This window comes from Coptis chinensis, chromosome 7 (genome assembly GCF_015680905.1).
Source record: "Coptis chinensis isolate HL-2020 chromosome 7, ASM1568090v1, whole genome shotgun sequence".
Classification (NCBI taxonomy): domain Eukaryota; kingdom Viridiplantae; phylum Streptophyta; class Magnoliopsida; order Ranunculales; family Ranunculaceae; genus Coptis; species Coptis chinensis.
Genome location: NC_141462.1, coordinates 26368927 through 26386242, shown reverse-complemented (window position 1 = coordinate 26386242; position 17316 = coordinate 26368927). Strand labels below are relative to the sequence as shown.

Genomic DNA, 17316 nt, shown 5'->3' with positions numbered 1-17316 from the left:
AATTTCATGTCAAAGTCACAAATTGCCAACACATTTTGCCAACAATCTTTTCCACCTCTTCCTTTGTAAGGGGTCTGTTTACTAGGAGGAATAACTGCATGAATGAGAGTGCCATCTAATGCTCCAACAGCCCCTTTGAATGCTCCTTCTCTAAGTTCCTTATAACTTCTAAGTTCTCCAACTGGGGCATCCCAAGATGGTGGTACAATCATCTCTTTGGAAAACAAAATCATAGCTTTCAAGACTTCATGAAAGTACTTGTGAATTGTTTCTCCAGAATGTTGAAATAACCAACTTACATGTGCCATACGAGTGTTATGACTAAGTGTTAACAAGAACATCATCATCTTCTCTTCCAAAAGTAGGTGTTTACTATTGGCCAAGTACCCTCTCTCGAAAATGACTACACAATGCTTGAAAAGATTCTTTTTCCATCCTAAAAGATTGGAAAATTTGTTTTGATGGACCATTCAAAGTCTCCCTAACTAATTTTCTCCACTACGTTTGGAAATGCACATCTTTTGACGGACTCTCCTAGGGAGTGTATTTCTTCTTGCACGTTTGAGCAATAGCACTAATGCTATAAGACTCACCAACAATGATAACTTAAAAGAATCCATATAGACCTACATATAAAAAGAATAACCATTTCAATGTATCCATCACATAAAAACTATACAAGTCATTTCCTTAACATTATACTTTTCCACAACAAAACCAATAGTGAAAAATTACACAGACACTCAATTACACAAGTAATTAGCTAAGTATTTGTCAAATGTGAAGATAAGTAGATAAGTATTTGTCAAATGTGAAGATAAGTAGATAAGTATTTGTCAAATGTCCAATTCACGCAGTAGCAAAAGAAGTACACGTCTAGGATAATGGCATAATTTGGCTAGGCAATAATTTGAGGAATATTCAACTCAATATCTATCATTCCCTAAACCAGCTTCTTAGGGTAAAGGCACTTAGGATAAACAATCAGTTCATCAGGGACTTCTCAAGTCAAAATGATGCTAAAGCTACAAAGCTATTGTCTGTTTATATCAGTAAAATGTTGCAGGCTTAAGCTTTTTATCTGTGAATAGGTCTTAAGTAGTTCAAAGTTCAAACTTCTCTACACATTTGAGAAGATAAGATGACTCATGAAATCAAACCGAAATATTGTTGTTCCTCCCTGTTAAAAAAATGGCTATGACTGGATAACAGAATGTAGGAAAATGAGTACACCAATGCAAGCCAACAATTGCAGAAACTTACAGGACACATTTAATGCAAGCCAACAATTATTTATCTTCAATACACATCAAATAAATAGTACCCAAATTACCATTTCCAAAAAGAACCAAAACCCAACCTCACTGAAGTGGATAAACTCATACTATTTCAACACAGCGCATTTTGTTTCAACCAAAAGCATCATGTTTCAACTCTTCTTTCTGGATTGTTTGTGAATGGTCCTTACTCACTTATTACAATGGTCATTAAAAAAGCAGATCTTGGTACACGAGTGTGATCAAAGGGAATTCTAGAGCTTTGGCTCTTTATTACAGCAATTATAGATGGTAACTTTGGGTCCGTAGGAGCCGCTTTGGGTTCCCCTATTAACCGGGTATATATCAAGCGGGGGATGGAACAGTGTCTTTGTGATGCTTATTCTTGCAATATTTTTTGCGGGGTTGTTCTTGATTTAACTTGCAAAAGCTGAGATATATAGCAAGATGAATAACGGGAAATGGTTTTGGCAGAACACAACTACACGGTGAGTACATTCTGATTATGATGGGTGGGTTATCCTACATACTACATGATGGGGAGGCTGATACCCCACGGCTGTCATTCATGTATGTTTTTCCTATTCATTCTTTGTATTTTTTTTCCATTGATTAGTGGTTGTACACATACAAACAATAGTTACAAAGAAAGTTTACATTTTTTTTATCAGTATGTCTTGTTTCAAAGTTTTGATACCAATGTACCTGGGATTGTTCTTTTCACATCTCTTTCACGATGAACTTCTTCACTTTTACTATTTGCATTTTTTATGAACTTCCATGGTTCCCACTTTATTGATGATTAAACATTTTAGTTTCGATTTCATAAACATGAAATATTCAGCAAGATGTAAAGAATGCTCCCATCTCCAATATAATAGAGTACAAATTATTAGACAAAAATTAATCTTATTTGAAGATTAAAATTAATCTTAACACCACGAAAAGAAAACAAGTGGTGATCTAGAGATACTTACGGTGGCAGCAACAACAGAAATGAGCTCGTGATTGGTGGCGGCAGAAGCCACAAGACGTGGTGGAATGAAGAAGAGCAAGATGCGAGTGGGTGGAGCAGCAAAGAAGACGCCGCGACGGTGGAGCAAAAATGGAGGCAATGGGTGTGGCGGCTTTGGTTGGGAAGAAATGAGTTTTTAGAGAAGGCAGAAGAGAGAACGAGAGCTTTGGGGCGTTTGTGTCTTTTTCCAGTTTACAAGACCTACAAAATTGTAGTAGATCCAATTTTAGTACTTACAGAAATCATGCCTCTTATAAGACATTTCTAGTAGAATGCCTCTTATAAGAGGCAAAAAACAAACCAAAAAAATGTCCAAAATCACTGGGCCACATCTTATAAGAGGTTATAAGACCTCAAGGTCTTATAAGAGGCAAAAACAAATGGCCCCTAACATGGTTAGGCGATAAAGAAGGTTGGAAACGATATTGGGGTACGCCAAAAGACCAATGTGACAAGTATAAGAATTGTGGCGTTTATGGTATATGTGATGCAACCGAGTCACCAATTTGTAAATGTACACAGGGTTTTCAGCCTAGGAATCTAAGGGAGTGGAATTTGAGAGATGGATCTGGTGGATGTGTTCGAAAAAAGAATTTCGTATGTGGGAAATACGATGGGTTTTTAAAATTGAAGGGTATGAAACTGCCCGATACTTCGAAAACGTTTGTCGATACCAGTATGAATCTCAAGGAATGTAAGAAAGTGTGTGAAAAAAATTGTTCATGTACAGCTTATGCAAATCCTATGATAAATGGAGGAAGTGGTTGCATTGTTTGAATTGGTGACTTGATTGATCTTAGAGAGTTCACTGGAGGCAGCCAAGAGGTCTATGTGAGAGTGGCGGCATCAGAACTTGGTATGTGCTCTAGTTCTAATCTATGTGATTCTTTCACTTGTTTTATTTCTTTTTCATTCTCAAATACTAGTCATTACTCTTTAAAATTAATTCATACTTTGAAACTCCAGGGAGAAACTCTCTAGGACAGATTTGGGGAGAAAGTAACTCGTAAGGACGACACCATTTTTTTTAATCACTCACATGGTGGGGTAGATGAAAGGTCAAGTATACTCTTGACACGAAATTAAAAACGGCTCGGGTAGATGAAACGTCAAGTATACCCCTAAAACGAAATAATAAACGGCCCGACCCAACCATTGTCACCAAGTACAGTACGGGTTTAAAATGGTGTATTTGAAAAAAACTTAGTTCGTGTTTTAAACGGAACGTATCGGGGAAAAAACGGGAAAAAAAAACGTAAAAACACGTAAGGCATAAAACGTGTTTAAAATGGTAAAACGGGTTTAAAACGTATAATACGTAAAAGAATCGGTAAAAACTGATGATAAAGAATATAATAGACAAGGAGTTTGATTTTTTATAAGAGTGGAAAAAAAATTAGGCACATAAAATAAAAATAATAATAATACAAATGAAAGAAAATTCAAATACATGAAAGTATCAAATTATAATTACTCATCCAAATACTAGAAGTTTTAGATTCAGTACCAAAACATGACTCTGAAGAAGATACTACTAATTACCAACCATAATGGCATAATCAAGTACTACAAATAAGTTAATAACCTTAAAATTTCCAATTATTAATAGTCCAAAGCAAAATAGAACTATCTCAATAAGTCAATCGTTAGCCCACTCTTCAAAAAGGTAAACTCCAAAACCCTTTTTTCTTCTCGAGTTTTCTTTTAGATTATTATTTAAAATAAAAATAAAAATGAACCAGAGATTTTCAAAATCTCGGGTTTTAAATGGTATTTAAGTTTAAAACGCGTTTTTTTTAAACCCGGGTTTTAAACTGGAACAAGACGCCTTGCCAATATCTCGGGTTTTAAACGCGTTTTTTTTCAAAAAAAACACCGAATTTGGTGACAATGGACAATGGACCCGGTATACAAGTAAACAATCATTGTTCATACCTCATCATGAGATATGAACAATCATTATTCATACCTATTTGGGGTTTGAACAATCACTGTTCATACCTCAATATAATGTATGATCAATAATAACACCTATTGGAGTATGAACAATCACCTCAATATAATGTATGATCAGTAAGAACACCTATTGGAGTATGAATAATCACTGTTCATACCTCAATATAAGCTATGAACACTCATTGTTCATATCTATTTGGGGTATGAACAATCAATGTTTATATCTCAATATAATGTATGATCAGTAAGAATACCTATTGGAGTATGAACAATTATTGTTCATATCTATTTAGGGGTATGAACAATCATTGTTCATATCTCAACATGAGCTATGAACACTCATTGTTCATATCTATTTGGGGTATAAACAATCAATGTTCATACCTCAATATAATATATGATCAGTAAGAACACCTATTGGAGTATGAACAATTATTGTTCATACTGTTTATACCTCAACATAATGTATGATCAGTAAGAACACTTATTAGAGTATGAATCATCATTGTTCATATCTCAACATGAGCTATGAACACTCATTGTTCATACCTATTTGGGGTATGAACAATCAATGTTCATACCTCAATATAATATATGATCAGTAAGAACACCTATTGAAGTATGAACAATTATTGTTCATACTGTTCATACCTCAAAATAATGTATGATCAGTAAGAACACTTATTGGAGTATGAACATTCATTGTTCATACATATTTGGGATATGAACAATCACTGTTCATACCTTAATATGAGCTATGAACACTTATTGTTCATATCTATTTGGGGTATGAACAATCAATGTTCATACCTCAATATAATGTATGATTAAAAAGAACACCTATTTGAGTTCATATCCCAACATGAGCTATGAACACTCATTGTTCATACGAACAATCATTATTCTCACTGATTATACATTATGTGATGTATGAACAGTATAAAGACTTATTGGAGTATGAATAATCATTGTTCATACCTTAACATGAGCTATGAACACTCATTGTTCATACCTATTTGGGGTATGAACAATTAATGTTCATACTTCAATATAATGTAAGAACACTTATTGGAGTATGAACAATCACTGTTCACACCTCAACGTAATATATGATCAGTAAGAATACCTATTGAAGTATATATGGATAATCATTGTTTATACTTATTTGGGATATGAACAATCATTGTTCATACCTATTTGGGATATGAACAATCAATGTTTATACCTCAACATAATGTATGATCAATAAGAACACATATTGGAGTATGAACAATTATTGTTTATACCTCAACATGAGTTATGAACAATCATTGTTCATACCTCAACATATTGCATGAGGTACGTTAACCTATTTAGGTATGAACAATCAATGTTCATACATCAACATAAGGTATGAACACTTATTGTTCATAGCAAAACGACTGAAAGGGTAAAATCAAAAAATAATTATTTTAAATCCGGACTATTTGTCCTTACGAGTTATTTTCACTCGAAAATTAGTTTTCAGGGTTATTTACACCCGAAAATTGTCCTTGAGAGTGACTTAAAAAAAACACTGGTTTTGTGAGTGATTTTTGTTTCAGCAAGATTTGCCAAAACACACCAGTTGGGTCGGAAGTGGTCTTTTTCGGAGGAGATTGCGAAGGAGATGGTTGTTGGGGAGAGTTGAGATTGGACTTCGGTTTTGAACTTGCCTACGTACCCAAAGATATTGCTTGGGATCAAGCCTCGATTGCGTAGGATTGGTTGATTGTTACTTCCTCATTCTCCAATATTCCAATCGTGGGATGAAGTTTGAGAACTGTCATGAGAACTGTCCAATCGTGGGATGAAGTTAGAGAACTGGTGGGAGAACTGTTCAATCATGGGATGAAGTTGGAGAACTGGCGGGAGAACTATCCAATTGTGGGATGAAGTTAGAGAACTGGCGGGAGAACTATCCAATCGTTGGATGAAGTTGGAGAACTGGGTGGGAGAACTGTCCAACTGTGTGATGAAGTTAGAGAACTGGCGGGAGAACTGTCACATGATATGAAGTTGATGGAAGTGAATCTTGAATGTGGATGAAGTTGTAGAAGTTGTGGATGAAGTTGTGGAAGTTGTTTGACTCACAAAACATGTGCACAATTGATATTGATTTTACATGTAAGTATGTAGGCTTTGAGTATAGGCTTTGAACATGGGCTCTGAGTGTGGGTGGTTTTATTGTAGATAAGCTCTGAGCGTGGGCTTTTTGGTAGATAAGCTCTGAGCATGGGCTCTGAGCGTGGGCTTTTTTTGTAGATAAGCTCTGAGCATGAGCTTTATTATAAATAAGCTCTAAGTGTGAGTTTGTACTGAATTGAGCTTTTATTGGGCCACATTTGTAGGGGCTGGAACATCGCCCTCTCTTTGTTACATGGGCAAGGCCCGTGTGGCAAAGAAGTAATAATTTTTAAGGTACTTGGTAGGTTTGTAAATCAGTAAAAATAAAAATGATGGGAGTTGAAGGCAAATATAAATTTCTTTCTTGATATAATTTATATTGAGTTCGATATAAATTTGGAGTTTGATATAGTTGAATTTATTGTATAATGGTAAAAATATGTAATGGCAGTTTGGTAAATACACTTAAAATGGTTAAAGATGAAAGGTTATAGACTTATAGCCCACGGGCTTTTTGATAGGTGTTATGGGGATCAAACTTAAACTTAAAAAAGCATGGCGGGTTTGCAATATTTAGATTCGCAGCGTGAATCACACCCAGAACTAGCGGAATGGTACACTGAGTTAGCTGATTTGTATGAAAGGAAGCTCTGGCATCAACTCGCTCTTAAGCTCGATCAATTAATCTCACTCCCCATCTTTCAGGCTGGGAATGTTTTGATTGACCTTTATAACAACTTCATTACGGAATTTGAGAGTAAGATCAATCTACTTTAGCTCCCGCACTTTGCTGTCTTAGTGTCTCGCCAATTTCCTGAAAGACTAGAAGCTATTACTTTTCTTAAAGCTGTTATTGAAAAGCTTCAAGATACAAAGGAATTGCGAATTCAGGAGCCAATACTCTACTCCAAATTGCAGAAATTGCTTTTCGACTTGAGAAAGGTGACCAAAAAGACTGCAAAAACCTCTTGGATGATGGGAAGACTACCCTTGATAGCATGACTGATATTGATCCATTTGTTTATGCAAGCTACTACTGGGTTTCATCTCAATACCATAAATGTCGTCGAGAATTTTCTGAATTCTTATGGAGTGCACTTCTTTATTTGGTGTACACGTCAGTGGATTCTCTTTCAGAAACATTTAAGCTAGACTTGGCATTTGATTTATCTCTTTCTGCTTTACTGGGAGATAAAGAAAAACACAGATTAAGTCAAAGATTTAATTTGGTTTAGTTGGATAGAGAAGGATCGACAATTGGATTGGCATTTATGGGATCGGCAATGCGAGCCATGCGAGCGACATTATGGGATCGGCAATGCGAGCGGCATTTTTGGGATTGGCAAATGCGAGCGATGCGAGCGGCATTTATGGGCTTGGCAATGTGAGCGATGCGAGTGGCATTATGGGATCGGCTATGCAAGCGATGCGAGCGGCTTTTATGGGCTCGACAATGCGAGCGACATTTTTGGGATTGGCAATGTGAGCGATGTGAGCGGCATTTATGGGCTCGGCAATGCGAGCGATGCGAGTGGTATTATGGGATCGGCAATGCAAGCGATGCAAGCGGCTTTTATGGGCTCGGCAATGCAAGCGGCATTATGGGATCAGCAATGCAAGCGGCAATTATGTGATTGCGATCGACAACTCGGCGGCAATTCAAATGATCATCAACTTGAGCGGCATTTCTTTCCAGCGGTAATTCAAAGGTTAGAACAGATTTTCTTATTCTTTTATTGTTGAATAGGGTCGGCAAAATGCTATATTATTATTGTTGGGTTGTTAATTGATTGGGTTGGACACATTAGAATAGATTGGGAACTTGGTTCAAATTAGTAGTGGATAGAATGAAAAGATCTAAAAAAGGTAACATATATAATAAGATCAATTGAAGATAAACTAATAGAAGGCAAAGCTTAAGCGAATTAGAAAACTGATTGTTTACGAAGCTTAAGCGAATTAGAAAAATAATATATATAATTGATATATAAGCGAATTAGAAAACTTATTGTTGGGTCAGTATTGAAAATCTAGTCCTATTGGTTTACGACTCTGGAGTTAGAATATCTATAAAAGGAGAACTTGCGGTAGCAGAATAATTATCAAACTTAAAAGATAGAAATAGTTAGGTTTGAGAAGAGAAGAAATAAAAGTTCCAATTATCTTCTTTATGTTCTTGTTTTACTTGTGTAGTAAGGTATGTTTCTATCCACATTCACACCTTTTATTGTTTTATTCATTCTTATCACAAAAAATATGTTGCAATGTGTACAGTAAGGTTTTGTTGTTTTTGAGGAATGTATATTAGGATTTGGATCTCAGTAAGTGATCGCGAGACAGTAAACCATGTTTAGATCTTATAATTTTGCAAAGAAATTCATCTTTGCTTTTGAGAGAAGGGTTAATTTGATACTATTATATTTTTTTGACAGTATTGAAAATATTTGTTTAATGGAGAGGAATTATAACTTGAAGAGGAGATGAGGTGATAAGGGGGATTTTAATATGAATAGAGTGGCGAAGGGTATTGATGCAGATAGTTTGAGAGCGAAGTATGATATTGGAGATGATGTTTCTATTGAGTATGTTGGAAGCGATATCGACCAAAAGTGTGAAAATGATGAGATAATTTTATTGTTTTCACATTTTTGGCTTGGTTGTAGTGTTCCATTTCGAAAATCAGTTTCCGAGTTAATAGCTCAATGGAGATTACATCCTTTACAATTATCTCCTGGCTATTGGGCTATCTTTGCCCGTGTAGCGAGGATTTATAAGGTTTATCAAAGGAGTATGTCTTCAGACCTTTTGTTTGAGTTATTGAACCCTCTGTAGCAAAACAAGGCTTCTTTTAAAAGTTATGCGTTGGGATATCATAACCATCACAACCAAAATTATCGGTTTTATTTGATGCCTTCGAACTACAAGAATGCGAAATTGTATGGTTCTAAGATCAAAGGAAATCGGAGGTTCGAAAATATTGATTATCCTTACAATATATCAGGTAAGATGTTAACTCAATATTCTTATAATTATTATTTTAAATAGTTAGCATCACATTATGATTATCTTGTTCTTTTTTTACAGGGGATATTATGAAGTTTCCAAATATATCATTGTTTAGCAGTGAGAAGATAAAAAAGAAATTTGTTAGATTGTTTAGTCATAATGCAGATGTCTATGATCTGCCGTTTCCAGACGATATTGTTGATTATTATCATGATATAGAAACTGGGCTGCTTAATGAGACTAGGGAATTAGCACTTTATTGTGGCTCAAAGAAGAGAAAAAATGTTATTATAGATGATAGTAGTGAAGAAGACGAAGAAGTAGAAGGAGATGACTCTGAGGATAGTGGACAAGAAAATATTAGAAAGAAGAAAAGAAGCGTACGTCCAAAAAAGAAGGGAAAAAAAACAGGGGATAACTCAAGTAAAATTGAGGAATGGATTGAGAGTCGAGAAATGTTATGTTATATATATAATATTTCTTTTAAAATATCATATAATACCTATAATATATTTGGAATGACGTTTCATTATGACAGGTTTTTTGTCTTCATGCAAATAAAACTACTGATGTGCATGATATTGATGATGATGATGGTATCGGTGGGGAAGCGATGACTAACAGTATATCTGAACTTGATGTTAGTGTTGATCTTGTTTCTGTAATTTAGATTTATATTTGTTATTGATTGTTTAATGGTTCTTTTTGTAATGTAGATGGAAAAAGTTGACGATGGTGGAGATATAATGGGTTCAACTTCTGTTGTCAGGATCAATTTTGGAGTGCCAACTCCTTTTGGTGGAAGTAGTTTTGGAGTTCCAACACCTGTTGTTGGCACCAATGCTGGTGTAGCAACTTCTGCCGATGGCACCATTGCTGGTGTGTCGAGTTTAGTATCAACTATTGTTTGCACTAATGCTGGATTGCCGACTTCTGCTGTTGACACCGATGCAGGTGTGTCAACGATTGTTGGTACAAATTCCGAAATGTCTACTATTGTTGGCACTAATGCTGGATTGCCGACTTCTGCTGTTGACACCGATGCAGGTGTTTTAACAGAAGCGTCAACGATTGTTGGTACAAATTCTGAAGTGTCTACTATTGTTGGCACTAATGCTGGATTACCGACTTCTACTGTTGACACTGATACAGGTGTGTCAACAGAAGTGTCAACGATTGTTGGTACAAATTCTGAAGTGTCTACTATTGTTGGCACTAATGCTGGATTGTTGACTTCATTGTTGACACGATCGCGGGTGTGTGTCGTAAGTGTCAAATGTGGTTAGTACCAACATCATTGTTGGCTCAACTGTACTTTCTTCATTGCAGCCAGGGATGATCGGCAGTTCTGCAACGCCTGTGCTCATCACTTCAGACATGCAGGCCTCGGCAATTGAAGGTTAGATGTTAAATAGTTATTTTATAGTATTTACTTATTATTATATATTATTATTTTAAATCATTTTGCCTAATATTTTAGATCCAGAGTTATTGTGTTTGGATTAGCAACGAAGTGTAGATTTTGTAAAAACCGTTAATATGTTGAATTCAAATTCAAAATTTTGTGTGTGTGTGTTTGTGTGTGTTTTTTTTTTTTTTTTTTTTTTTTTTTTTTTAATTTTTTTTAGTAAACACATTATTTTTGTTCTCATAGGCGTCAAAGCTTGGGGATTGTGCTAAAAAAATCTTAGAAGCAAAAGAAAATTATAAGATTAAAACCAGTGAATATGCGAGATTGAGAAATATTTGGAAGGAGAGAGAGCTCATCTTTCAGGAGAATGAACGTATGAGAGGAGTACTTATGAGAAATGAAGTAGTTTTGCACGACTATGAGATGAAAATGAATATCATGAAAGCTGAATTGTTAAAATAGAATCAAGAAGTTGTTGTTCTCAGGGAGCAGAAGGTTTTGAGTGATGAAGTTGAGATTTAAAAATGTGAGAAATTGGAATTGGCTAAACGAGTTTGCGAGGCCGAGGGAATTAGAGGAGACTACAAGGTACTATTGGAAGAGAATGCATTTTTGAAGAAGGAGTTAGATGAATATCATGAGAGGGTGGAATATTTTAGGGTTGGGTGTGAAGAGAAGGATGATATGATTGAGAAGCATGCAGTTGAAACTAAGAAATCTGGGGCGTTGTTGCGTGAAGCATCGGCAAGTGTTGAACTTTGGAATCGAGAGATTCTGAGAAACGAGAAAAATTGCAACAGCTGTCAGATTATTATACTATGTGTTATAGGAAGTTGAAAGATGTATCACCATCGGATCTAAAAGGTGTTCCAGTTCTAGTGGAGGATAGCATTATGCCGCAACTTCTTGAGTGAAGTTTTTGTTTTTTATTGTTAGGATGATGTGAGGTTAGGTTACGGTTTTTTCTTTCTTGATTATGTTTATTTTTTCCACTATATTCATGATATTTGGATTTTATCTATTTTTTATTAGATTGGTAATCAGAGTAGATCGAAATATAAGGGGTCGGTCAAAATATATAAGAGTTGGGTAATCTAGCCTTGAGGTAGGCCAGCAAAATAAATATAATTATTAACGATAACATAATTGGGGTGTCGCCGCCCCTATAATATAATGATAACGTAATGAAATTTGGGGTGTTGCCGCCCCCAAAGTGTAATGATAACATGATAAAATTTGGGGTGTCGCCGCCCCCATAGTTTAATGATAACATAATGAAATTTGGGGTGTCACCGCCCCCAAAGTGTAATGATAACATAATGAAATTTGGGGTGTCGCCACCCCCAAAGTGTAATGATAACGTAATGAAATTTGGGATGTCGCCGCTCCCAAAGTGTAATGATAACGTAATCAAATTTGGGGTGTCGCTGCCCCCATAGTTTAATGATAACATAATGAAATATGGGGTGTCGCCGCCCCCATAATGTAATAATAACGTAATGAAATTTGGGGTGTTGCTGCCCCCATAGTGTAATGATAACATAATAAAATTTGGGGTGTTGCCGCCCCCAAAGTGTAATGATAACGTAATGAAATTTGGGGTGTCGCCGCCCCCATAGTGTAATAAAAATAAAATTTGGGATATTTGATCCCTAGTTAAAACGAAAGATGGATCGAATTTTATTGAATTATGAAATGATTACAATGAATGAAAAACAAACATTCAACGATAAAACTTTTTCAAATGAAAAGCATTCCATGGCTTAGCAAATTTTTCTCTGGTGATTCGACGAAGGAAATAAAACCCTTTAGATGCTGGTTTATCAATAATGAACGGTCCTTCCCAATTCTCTTACAGCTTCCCAGATTCTATGGACTCTGTTTGCGGCTAAGTACCCAATCTTCTGGTTCAAAACTCTTGAGGCAAAGCTTTCTATCATATTTGCGTTTAATGTCTGCCTGATATTTGATTAGACACAGTAAAGCTTCTTCTCTAGTTTTATCAATTGAGTATGTCACCAAAGTTAGAGCAGCATCATTGTTTCCAGTTTGTACTGCTTCTGTCCTTGTAGTTGGTGCAATTAATTCTGTCGGGAAGACAACATCCATGCCATAGGCTAGGTTGAAAGGGGAAAGATTGGTAGAATGCTTTGGAGTGGTGCGATAAGCCCAAAACACTGCTGGCAACTCTTTAACCCAATTTCCTTTTGCTTCATGAAGCTTCTTCTTCAAAGTTGAGAGAATCGTCTTATTGGTTGCTTCTGCTTGTCCATTTGCCTGTGGATAATATGGTGCGGAAAAATTATGCTGAATTTTTAGTGCTGTGCAAAATTTGTGAATTTCGTCCGCATCAAATTGTTTACCGTTGTCAGAGACGATGTTAGATGGAATTCCAAAGCGACAAACAATGTCTTTCCATAAGAAACGGCGTACATCTGTTGCTGAGATGTTGACAAGCGGTTGAGCTTCTATCTATTTAGTGAAATAATCAGTCGTAACCAATAAGAATCGTACACTTCTAGGAGCCTTTGGTAGGGGTCCCACAATATCCAAGCCCCATTTCGCAAAAGGCTAATGGCTTAGAATTGGGTGGAGTTCCGTTGCTGGAAGTTGCCCATATTTGCATGTTTTTGACATGGTATGCATTTTTGGGCAACTTCTGCTGAGTGTCTTTGCATGCTAGGCCACCAATATCCTTGAGTCATGGCTTTATGTGCAAGACTATGTCCCCCAGAATGGTTTCCACAAAGTCCGGAGTGTATCTCTTCGAGAACTAGATGACCTTGATATTTGGAAAAACATCTGAGAAGAGGATTGAAATTATTTGCTTTCCTATAAAGTAGGAGATTTCCTTTAGAATTTGGAATTATGACAAATTTCCAGGCATCTCTCTTAATTTTGTAGGAAATCGACGAATCCTCAGGTAGAGTTCCATGTTGCAGAAATTCTAAATAAGTAAGTCTCCAATCATCTGGTGAAGAATCACCGTCGATAGATTGGAGATCCAAATGTGGTACTTCTGGAGAATTATCTGCTTCGTGGGACTCATCTTCCATATCAACATTGCTTTGGTCGGCATCATGTGTGAGTGGAGAATCACTCTCAACACGATGATCGGCCAAACCTTGATGGTCGGCTAAATCTTCTTGAGCTGCTTCCTCTGAGTGAGATTCTGAACTTGTGCCCGCCGATTGAGCTAGCTCTTCTCTCTTTCTTTTCCTTGTTGTTACATTGACTTGCTCAAATTCGCAATTTCGAGATGTCATCTGGAAATAGCATAGATGAGCAATATATAAGTTTTGAACATGTTCTTCTATGACAGTTATGCTTGGAAAAGGTTGGAAATCAATATAGATTTTTCTTTCCTTGTTAACATCAACTGCGGTAGAGAGAGACTGAGGCATCAGCGTGACGATTATCATTGCGAGAGTGCTGGTGAACTGCAATGGATTTGAAATGAATGGATAGCTCATGCATTTTTTGGACATATGCAGCCATCCTATCATTTCGAGCAACAAAAGATCTGCCAAATTAATTCGCAACAAGCTTTGAGTCAGTGAATAAATCGATCTTTGTCGCCCCCAGGTCAAGTGTTGTTCGCATTGCACAAAGAACCGCTTCATATTCAGCTTCATTGTTTGATGCACAAAATTCGAGGTGAACAAATTTTTCAATTTTCTCGCCATCAGGTCGGATCAAAACACAACCAAGGCCTGAACCTGATTTGTTCTTGGAACCGTCCGTGTGTAAAATCCATAAAGAAGGGTCGGAACTTGTGGAAGGATCGACCAATCCTTGTTGTGGATTAAGAGGAGGTTCCTCAAACTACTCTTTCATGGTCAGCATGTCATCGACGAGGAAATCGGCCATAAATGATGCCATTGCGTGGTCTTTCTCAGATGATCGGGCTTTGTAGATAATTTCGTAGGCACTCAAATATGTTTCCCATTCTGCGAATCGGCTCAAATCAGCATTTCGAAGAACTTTTCTCAAGGGTATTTAGTGTAGACATTGATGATACGCCCTTGGAAATAAGACTTCAATCTTCGTGCACTATGGACAAGTGAGAGAGCTATTTTCTCAATCTGTGAATACCTTGCTTCTGGAGCTGTAAGGGTCTTACTTATGAAGAAAATTGGTTGTTCATTTTCATCATCAATGAATAAGATGGCACTCACAGCTATTTCTGATGCTACCAAATAGATGCCAATTGTTTGTCCAGTAGTCAGACTAGCAAGAATTGACGGCTGTACTAGGTATTCTTTCATTTTTTGAAAAGTTACGTCACACTCATCTGTCCATTGTGGGAATCCCTTAATGGCTTGAAAAAAGGGGTGGAGTCGATCTGAATATTTTGAGATAAATCTACCCAAAGCAGCTATCCTACCCGTAAGTTACTGGATTTGCTTCTTGGTTTTTGGCGAGGGTATTTCGGTAATTGCACGGATTTGATCAGGATTAGCTTCAATGCCTCGTTTGGTCATACGATATCTAAGAAATTTACCCGATGCTAACCTAAATGTGCATTTTGATGGATTTAGACGCATTCAAATATGCACCAGCCGATCAAAATATTTTTGCAAGTGATGAAGGTGTGAAGACTCTTCATGCGACTTGATGACCTTATCATCAATATAAGCTTTCATAAACTTGCCTAAGAATATGAAAATGATGTATTTATGAATTTCTGATATGTTGTCGATGCATTTTTTAGACCGGAAGACATTACCTTATAGCAAAATAAGCCTTGGTCTGTTATGGAAGTTGTAAGTTCTTGTTCATCTTTGGCTAATGCAATTTGATAAAATCCCATTGAGGCATCCATAAAAGAAATTCGTTTAAACCCTGAAGTGGCAATAACCATTTTAGAAATACGAGGCAAGGGATACGGGTGAACAGGACATTTTTTATTGACATCAGTAAAATCAACACAGATTCTAAGTTTCCCATTTTTCTTAGGGACTGCTACTACATTGGATATCCATTTCAGATATAGTACATGCCTAATAAAATTAACATTTAGAAGTTTGTCGATCTCTTCTTTCATTTTGAGTTTTCGATTGGGAGCCATTCGGCGAGGCTTCTGACGTACTGGCTTTTGTGTTTTGTCGATATCTAGCATGTGACATGCAAGTGAAGGATCAATTCCAGACATTTGTTTAACCGTCCACGCAAACACTGTGCAATTTTTCTTCAAAAGCTCAATGAGTTCATCCTATTCCTTCTCGAAAATTTCTGCAGAAATAAATGTGGTTTCTTCTTTCTTGTTCCTGATCTGTACTTCGAGGAGCCTGTCGATTGTCGGGGGGCCACCTAAATGCTGCTCCATAGCATTTGCCCGGTCAATGGAATTCTGTAATTGCTATTTTACCCCATCGACATTTAGGATGGTGTTGCCCTTGACTTCTGAATCTTTATAATCTTCGAGTATAGACTCATGGCACTTCAAAGCTGCTATCTGATCACTTCAAACTTTGCATACCATACCATCACACCAGAACTTGATAGCCTGATGGAAAGTAGAAATGACAACTCCCATTGAGTGGATCCAATCTCTTCCTAGAATGACATTGTAGGAGGAGTTACAATCCATGAGAAGAAAATCAATTGTAACTTCCTTGTTCATTAATGTCACCGGAAGAGAGCATCTACCAATTGATTTTGCTGCTGTCCCATCGAAGCCAATAATATGATTTGGATCGGGAACTATCATTTTCTCAGGGAGATTGAGTCCTTTGTAACAATGCTTGTAGATCACACTTGCCGAACTACCTGTATCGATCATGATTTTCTGCACACGATGAATTCCAACAAAAGCTTGTATTACAACAACATCATAATGAGGATGATGCACTCCTATCAGATCATTGTCAATTCAACAGAGAGGTCCTTCTTCATAAGTCTCAGTACCCATACCGTGGAGAAAATTGTATCCACTATAAACATAGTGGTGGCTGAGATCAGTGATCTTGGAGTGATTGAAATTCTTGCGCTGGGTGTTAGACATTGAATAAACTTTGGCATAACCGACTTTAATTACATTGTGTGCGGTCACGACTAAAGCTTGTTTCGTTTTACCCAGCACGTAATCCTGGAGTATACCCTTCTCGATCAAACCTTGGATTCTACCCCTTAGAGATCGGCATTGTTCAGTTTCATGACCAAAATCATCCTGGAATTTGTACCACAGTGATTTGTCACGTGTAGCCTTGGTATCTTTGGAGAGAGGAAAAGGTGGAGATAAGATATTCTTTTCCTTAATCTTCTTATAGATAACAACATACTTCTCGTTGAGGGTGGTAAGCTTTAACTTGGGAAGTTTCTTTTGTTCTTTGCCATTCCATTGTTGTGGCCTACCATCACTCTTGGACTTTTGATCGGTTATTTGTTGAAACTTTGATTTTTGACTTTGTTCCTGCGGCTTGCTTATTTGATCCCTATCTCTGTGAACTCGTGCCGATGCATCATCTTCAACTCGAATAAACTGTTGAGTTCGAGCAAAAAGT

General features: G+C 36.7%; 1 pseudogene; it reads left to right on the top strand.

Annotated features, from left to right (window-relative positions):
- Positions 1–6946: 6946 nt before the first annotated feature.
- Positions 6947–7628, top strand: LOC147486849 (26S proteasome non-ATPase regulatory subunit 13 homolog B pseudogene; annotated as a pseudogene).
- The last annotated feature ends 9688 nt before the right edge of the window (positions 7629–17316 follow it).